Source organism: Eriocheir sinensis, unplaced genomic scaffold (assembly GCF_024679095.1).
Source record: "Eriocheir sinensis breed Jianghai 21 unplaced genomic scaffold, ASM2467909v1 Scaffold7, whole genome shotgun sequence".
In the NCBI taxonomy this organism is placed as follows: domain Eukaryota; kingdom Metazoa; phylum Arthropoda; class Malacostraca; order Decapoda; family Varunidae; genus Eriocheir; species Eriocheir sinensis.
The window spans coordinates 17,501-25,000 of NW_026112053.1; the positions used below are offsets into that span (position 1 = coordinate 17,501).

General features: G+C 47.0%; 1 protein-coding gene and 1 long non-coding RNA gene across 3 annotated transcripts in view; both read left to right on the forward strand.

The window, feature by feature from the left end:
- The window catches only part of LOC126993913 (protein AAR2 homolog), a 59,027-nt gene that overhangs the window by 1,559 nt on the left and 49,968 nt on the right, over positions 1-7,500 (forward strand). The window lies entirely within an intron of this gene.
- Positions 631-3,057, forward strand: LOC126993915 (uncharacterized). The gene is made up of 3 exons (XR_007748506.1): positions 631-2,582; positions 2,716-2,851; positions 2,922-3,057. It is a non-coding gene; the product is annotated as an uncharacterized LOC126993915 (long non-coding RNA).

The following is a 7,500-nucleotide window of genomic DNA, read 5'->3' on the forward strand; positions in this document are numbered from 1 at the left end:
TGGACAGAGTATACGAGTAGAGTCTAGTAAGCCCGTATTCTTCAACATTCAGGCTCCCAAGCACTCATACTGGACAAGGCTTTCGTGGGAGTTGTGAGCATTTTTTGGGGTAGTTTTGCTTTCTTGGACAGAATATACAAGTAGAGTATCCTTAAACAATTAGGTTCCCAAGCACTCATAATGGACAAGGCTTTCATGGGAGTTGGGAGCATTTTCTGGGGTAGTTTTGCTTTCTTGGACAGAATATACAAGTAGAGTATCCTTAAACAATTAGGTTCCCAAGCACTCATAATGGACAAGGCTTTCATGGGAGTTGTGGGCATTTTCTGGGGTTGTTTTGCTTTCTTGGACAGAGTATACGGGTAGAGTCTAATAAGCCCGTATCCCTAAACAATTAGGTTCCCAAGCACTCATACTGGACAAGGCTTTCATGGGAGTTGTGGGCATTTTCTGGGGTAGTTTTGCTTTCTTGGACAGAGTATACGAGTAGAGTCTAATCAGCCCGTATCCTTAAACAATTAGGTTCCCAAGCACTCATACTGGACAGTTGCCTGGGGGAGTTAGCATTTCTGGGGTAGTTTTGCTTTCTTGGACAGAGTATACGAGTAGAGTCTAATAAGCCCGTATCCTTAAACAATTAGGTTCCCAAGCACTCATACTGGACAAGGCTTTCGTGGGAGTTGTGGGCATTTTTTGGGGTAGTTTTGCTTTCTTGGACAGAATATACAAGTAGAGTCTAATAAGCCCGTATCCTTAAACAATTAGGTTCCCAAGCACTCATACTGGACAAGGCTTTCGTGGGAGCTGTGAGCATTTTCAGTGGTACTTTTATGACCCTGGTGGTATTCTGACCCTTCTCCTGTACCTTGAACCCAAAGAAGCACTCATGGGAACCCGACTCATCACCGTTTTGGCCTCCGGAAATAGTTGACGTGGGAGGCGGAAGCGACTGAAAATATCGACCAAAGGCTCTTCGTCTCATCAACTCCTCCTCCTTGCTGACAGCCTCCTACCTCTTAAATTCCGCCGCCATGTTCCATCTCTGTCTCAGGGGGCTTCGTGGTGCAGTGGTTAGCACACTCTGCTCACAACCGAGAGAGCCCGGGTTCGATTCCCGGGCGGAGTGGAAAAATTTGGGCGGCTTTTCCGATACCCTACGCCCCTGTCCACCCAGCAGTGAATGGGTACCAGGTATTAATCAGGGGTTGTGTCCCGTCTCCTGGGGTCTGTTCCCTTCTCCTATAATTCCTTCCCCTTCTGTCTCTCTCCGGCATATGACCACAGATGTTGCGCCAACTAAACGAAACTTTCCCTTCTATAATTCCTTCCCCTTCTGTCTCTCTCCGGCATATGACCACAGATGTTGCGCCGACTAAACGAAACTTCTAGACTTGCTAACTACATGTGTCCCCCCCTCCCCCCCCCCATACGCGTCCCCGCAGTACACGACTTTCTACTCTTGCTCATCCCTGTGTTATTCAAATCCCTTATGCAAGAGTTAACCAGCATCTTTATTTTTTCATCCCTGCCACGGGCAAACTCTGGAACAGCCTACCTTCGTCTGTGTCTTCTCCTGCCTACGACTTGAATTCTTCCAGGAGGAGAGTATCAAGACGCCTCTCCACCCGAAATTGACCCCTTCTGGCCTCTCTGTTTTCTCTCCTCGGAGTTGCTTCTAGCGGACTTTTTTTGTTGCTGTTTTCGTTTTTTGCCCTTGAGCTGCCTCCCTTCAAGTTTTTTTTTGTTATTTTCATGTGGCCTATTGCGCCGGTAGGCTAATCAATATGGGTCTGAGGGTCGACCCGAGCCCGTCATGGCGCAGGCAATTGTTTATAGTGGCGCCATTCTTGATTTCACTTGCACTGTGCAGTTTCTTCTAGAGTCCGGGTTGATGGGTGGTCTTCAGGACAGCATGTGGGTAGTCTTAGGCCACTCGGCGGTGACTGAAAAATCCCAGGTGGTTAGCGGCGGATTCGAACCCACCTCAACATATCCATGACATATTTCTAGCTATTTACCTTTTCCTCATATTCAAGAAAAAAAATATGCATCAAAATTTGTTTCTCGCACTGACAGAAAAAAAAAAGTTTATATGCACGAAAAAGTCCTGATGCTCAACTCACGTCCGCCGGAACTATAAAAAAGAAAAAAAGAAAAAAAATAACATGGTCATCGGGAGAGTGTGAACATTCGTCTCAATAAACTTAGAGCAAAAACAATCGATTAAAAAAAAAGTGAGATATGACCCCCTTAAGGAAGCACAAGGCCTTCAAACCCTTCTACTGGGAGACGCTGATCTTTCTATTATTTATTCTTTTTTTCATTATTTTCTTATTTTTTCTTCTTTTCTTTCATTTCCTTCATTTTATCCTTTTTTTGTTTCCTTCCTTCATGCCTTTCAACACCTCTGTCTGGTGTTAGTGTGGTCCATCCCGCCCCGGCAAAGGTTCTAATTCCACCTCTCCACCTGGTCCTCTGTCTGGTGTTAGTGTGGTCCATCCCGCCCCGGCAAAGGTTCTAATTCCACCTCTCCACCTGGTCCTCTGTCTGGTGTTAGTGTGCTCCATCCCGCCCCGGCAAAGGTTCTAATTACACATCTCCACCTGGTCCTCTTTCTGGTGTTAGTGTGCTCCATCCCGCCCGGCAAGGTTCTAATTCCACCTCTCCACCTGGTCCCTCTGTCTGGTGTTAGTGTGCTCCATCCCACTTGGCAAGGTTCTAATTCCACCTCTCCACCTGGTCCTCTGTCTGGTGTTAGTGTGCTCCACCCCGCCCCGGCAAAGGTTCTAATTCCACCTCTCCACCTGGTCCTCTGTCTGGTGTTAGTGTGCTCCATCCCGCCCCGGCAAAGGTTCTAATCCCACCTCTCCACCTGGTCCTCTGTCTGGTGTTAGTGGTGCTCCACCTCCGCCCCGGCAAAGGTTCTAATTCCACCTCTCCACCTGGTCCTCTGTCTGGTGTTAGTGTGCTCCATCCCGCCCCGGCAAAGGTTCTAATTCCACCTCTCCACCTGGTCCTCTGTCTGGTGTTAGTGTGCTCCATCCCGCCCCGGCAAAGGTTCTAATTCCACCTCTCCACCTGGTCCTCTGTCTGGTGTTAGTGTGGTCCATCCCTTGCCCCAACAAGGTTCTAATTCCACACCTCTGCACCTGGTCCTCTGTCTGGTGTTAGTGTGCTCCTCCCGCCCAGCAAGGTTCATTCCACACCTCTCCACCTGGTCCTCTGTCTGGTGTTAGTGTGCTCCATCCCGCCCCGGCAAAGGTTCTAATTCCACCTCTCGCATTTTTAGACTGTGAGGAGAGTGAAAAGAAAGGGGGAGAAAGGAAAGATGGAAGGAAGGAAGGAAGGAAGGAAGGAGAAAAGGATGGAAGGAAGGAAGGAGAAAAGGATGGAAGGAAGGAAGGAGAACAGGAAGGAAGGAAGGCTTGACAACGAATGAAACTGGAAAGAATCACACGAGAATCACAAATATTAAAAAAAAATGATGAAGAAGGAAACAAAAGGAAAATAAACGAGAAGAAAAATATATAGAATAGACTTAAGTTATAATAGACGAGAAAAAGAAGACGTAGAAAAAGTAGAAGGAAAGAGTTGAAAGAAGTTATGTCAATAGATCACCCACAGCTTGTTAGTGAAAATGGTGAGAGAGCGAAGCATGTCCACTCCCTCTTGCAAAATAAAGTTGGACAAAAAAAGATATTCTGGTATTTTGTATTGAGAGAGAGAGAGAGACTCGTCAATAAGATATAAATAGCAACAATAAAATAAAGCGAATCAGAATTAAAGAAAGAAAGAAAGAGAGAAAGAAAGAAAGAAAACAAGAGAAGAAAATAGAATAACCCTTAATTTTTCATCTCTCCTCCTCCTCCTCCTCCTCCTCCTCCTCCTCCTCTTCATTCTTCAATCATCTTCCTCTCATGTTCTTCCTTTCCTTCCTTTCTTATATCTTTTCCATTTACTCCTCCTCCTCCTCCTCCTCCTCCTCCTCCTCCTCCTCTTCATCCTTCAATCATCTTCCTCTCATGTTCTTCCTTTCCTTCCTTTCTTATATCTTATCCATTTACTCCTCCTCCTCTTCCTCCTCCTCCTCCTCCTCCTCCTCCTCCTCCTCCTTCTCCTCCTCCTCCTCCTCCTCCTCCTCTTCATTCTTCAATCATCTTCCTCTCATGTTCTTCCTTTCCTTCCTTTCTTATATCTTATCCATTTACTCCTCCTCCTCCTCCTCCTCCTCCACCTCTTCCTCCTCCTCCTCCTCCTCTTCATTCTTCAATCATCTTCCTCTCATGTTCTTCCTTTCCTTCCTTTCTTATATCTTATCCATTTACTCCTCCTCCTCCTCCTCCTCCTCCTCCTCCTCCTCCTCCTCCTCCTCCTCCTCCTCCTCCTCCTCCTCCTCCTCCTCCTCCTCCTTCTCCTCCTCCTCCTCCTCCTCTAATGTATCTTCCTTTCCTTCCAAAATCTTATATATTCTACACTTACTGATCCTCCTCCTCCTCCTCCTCCTCCTCCTCCTCTCCTCCTCCTCCTCCTCCTCCTCCTCCTCCTCCTCCTCCTCCTCCTCCTCCTCCTCCTCCGCATCGATCGACCAGGTGTTTTCCTCCCTAACTCTCAATATTGATTCTGAGGAGGAAGAGAGAGAGAGAGAGAGAGAGAGAGAGAGAGAGAGAGAGAGAGAGAGAGAGAGAGAGGAGGGAAAAGGAGGAGGAGAAAGTTCAGGAAGATGAGGGAGAGTGAAAATAAAGAGGAAGAAAGGAAGGAAGGAAGGAAGGAAGGAAGGAAGGAAGGAAGGAAGGAAGGAAGGAAGGAGGGAAGGAAGGAAGGAAGGAAGGAAGAGAGAGAGAGAGAGAGAGAGAGAGAGAGAGAGAGAGAGAGAGAGAATTTTACTCACTCCATTCCCATAACCCCCATTTTGTACTCTCTCTCTCTCTCTCTCTCTCTCTCTCTCTCTCTCTCTCTCTCTCTCTCTCTCTCTCTCGCTGTCCTTTTCCATCCCAGACCTAATTAGGGAGAGAGGAGAGAGAGAGAGAGAGAGAGAGATGTAAAATATCCTTCTAAGATGCTTTTTTGCCTAGTTCTCTCTCTCTCTCTCTCTCTCTCTCTCTCTCTCTCTCTCTCTCTCTCTCTCTCTCTCTCACACACACACACACACACACACACACACACACACACACACACACACACACACACACACACACACACAGAACTATATCCTTTCATACGCTGTTATTTTGTCTGTTTGTTTGTTTGTTTGTTGTTTATATATATACAGGGCTCTCTCCTATCACCCACTCTCTTCCTGTTATTCATCAATGATCTTCTTTCCATAACAAACTGTCCTGTCCACTCATACGCCGACGACTCCACTCTGCATTATTCAACTTATTTCAACAGAAGACCATCACAACAGGAAGTACACGACTCCAGACTGGAGGCTGCAGAACGCTTAACCTCAGACCTTGCTGTCATTTCCGATTGGGGTAGAAGGAACCTTGTATCCTTCAATGCCTCAAAAACCCAATTTCTCCACCTATCAACTCGACACAATCTTCCAAACACCTATCCCCTATTCTTCGACAACACTCAGCTGTCACCTTCAACACTAAATATCCTCGGTCTATCCTTAACTCAAAATATCAACTGGAAACTTCACATCTCCTGTCTCGCTAAATCAACTTCCTCGAGGCTGGGCGTTCTGTACCGGTAAATGTGATAAATGAGACAACCTGCTCCCCTTGTATGTCGGCGGGACACGAGGGATCATGAAGGATAAATGTGGAAAACAAACCCAAATAAGTGAACGTGAAGAATAAATGTAAATAAGGTGAAAAATGTGGAGTGTTTCCTGGCGTGCTCCGCTCTTATCTGCTGAAGCCTAATATTTCCTGCGGGCATGAGGGGGAAGTACTGGTGACAAGTACTGAAGGTCTCAGCAGGACGTGTGCTGGGCAGCAGGTGAAGGGAGTTCATGTCATTTAAATTCCTCTAAATTTTTTCTCATGTTACCATTAAGGGCGTGCGACGTGTTGCTGGATTTTTTAATATTTTGTTACATTTATTTAAAGTAATAGTATAATCACTTGAGAGCAAGACTTTGTTATTTACTAATTAATGTCATTGTCAAGCTCCACTGGGGAGCCCCGCGGCCGCCAGAGCTCCGTCACCAGAGGCGCCAGTCTCTGGTGACGCAAACAAGCAGCGCCGCGAAAGGCAACGGTGTGAGCGGATTTCTTGTCGGTGGCGGCGACCATGGCGACGATCAACACACACGAAAGCGTGTGTGAAGGCGGCCCTTAGTGAAACCTTCCAACGATTACAAAACTGTTCTCGTTGCGTTTCTTTGATCTTGAAGCCAACAGTAATAGTCCAATCATAACTCGTACAGAGAATCGAAACTATCTTGGTAACCTTGACGAAACCATCGATGCTGGAGCCCGTGTCACACGGACACTTTTTCCGGCACCTTTTGGTATCTTCGCGCCTCCTGATGCCGGTGCCGGCACCTCCTGCAGCACACACACCGTCCCCTGCCGCCACACGGCACCGTGTTCACACCGGAGCGGGCGACGCCACACACGCCACGGAACGGGCCACATGTGTCTTGTAACTTTCAGTGAAATAAAGACAAAAGGCTGATGTTGGTTGGTCAGGAGATGATGTAACACCTGTATGTGCTGTGGTACAAGAATACAAGTCTTGATGGGACACCAAAGACCCGAGTCGCTGCAAGAAAACACTGAGGAGAAAAGCGTCCAAGACTATGTCAGAGGCCCTCAGGAAGGCCTGTCCCGGGGAGACAGGAAATAAAGGGTGGAGGGTTTCACCGACTATTGTTTGCAGTCAGTAAATCCGCATCAAGTCCTACACATTGTTTGTTTTGGGTGCGGGATGCCAGTGGACGATGCTCCGAGCCGAATCTTTACCGCGCATCTCTGCTACGGAAGCCTTGTCAGTGTGTGCTTGGAGATCAGGCGGGTTGTAATGAGTGATGTTTTAGGTTCACGGTACAGCGGAAGGGTCAGACTACCACCAGGGTCATAAAACTACTCCTGGAAAGGCCCACAAGAGCCTGGTGATGGTTTGACAAGGCTTTGGTGGAGGTTGTTGTGTTAGTATTTCCATGGGTAGTGTTATGAGCCTGGTGATAGTTTGACAAGGCTTTGGTGGAGGTTGTTGTGTTAGTATTTCCATGGGTAGTGTTATGAGCCTGGTGATAGTTTGACAAGGCTTTGGTGGAGGTTGTTGTGTTAGTATTTCCATGGGCAGTGTTATGAGCCTGGTGATAGTTTGAACGTGACAAAACACTCCTGGGAACTCGACTCACCTCCTCTGTGGTCTTGGGAAACAGTAGTTGAGGGGTCCCAAAGCGAGCGAAAATATAGGCCTACGATTTCTCTGATATATTTCAAGTATCGCAATAATACATAGGAAACATTGATGAAACTGAAAACCCTCAATGTGTCTTCTTAATGTAGGAAAAGACACATATGAAGAAGTCTTACA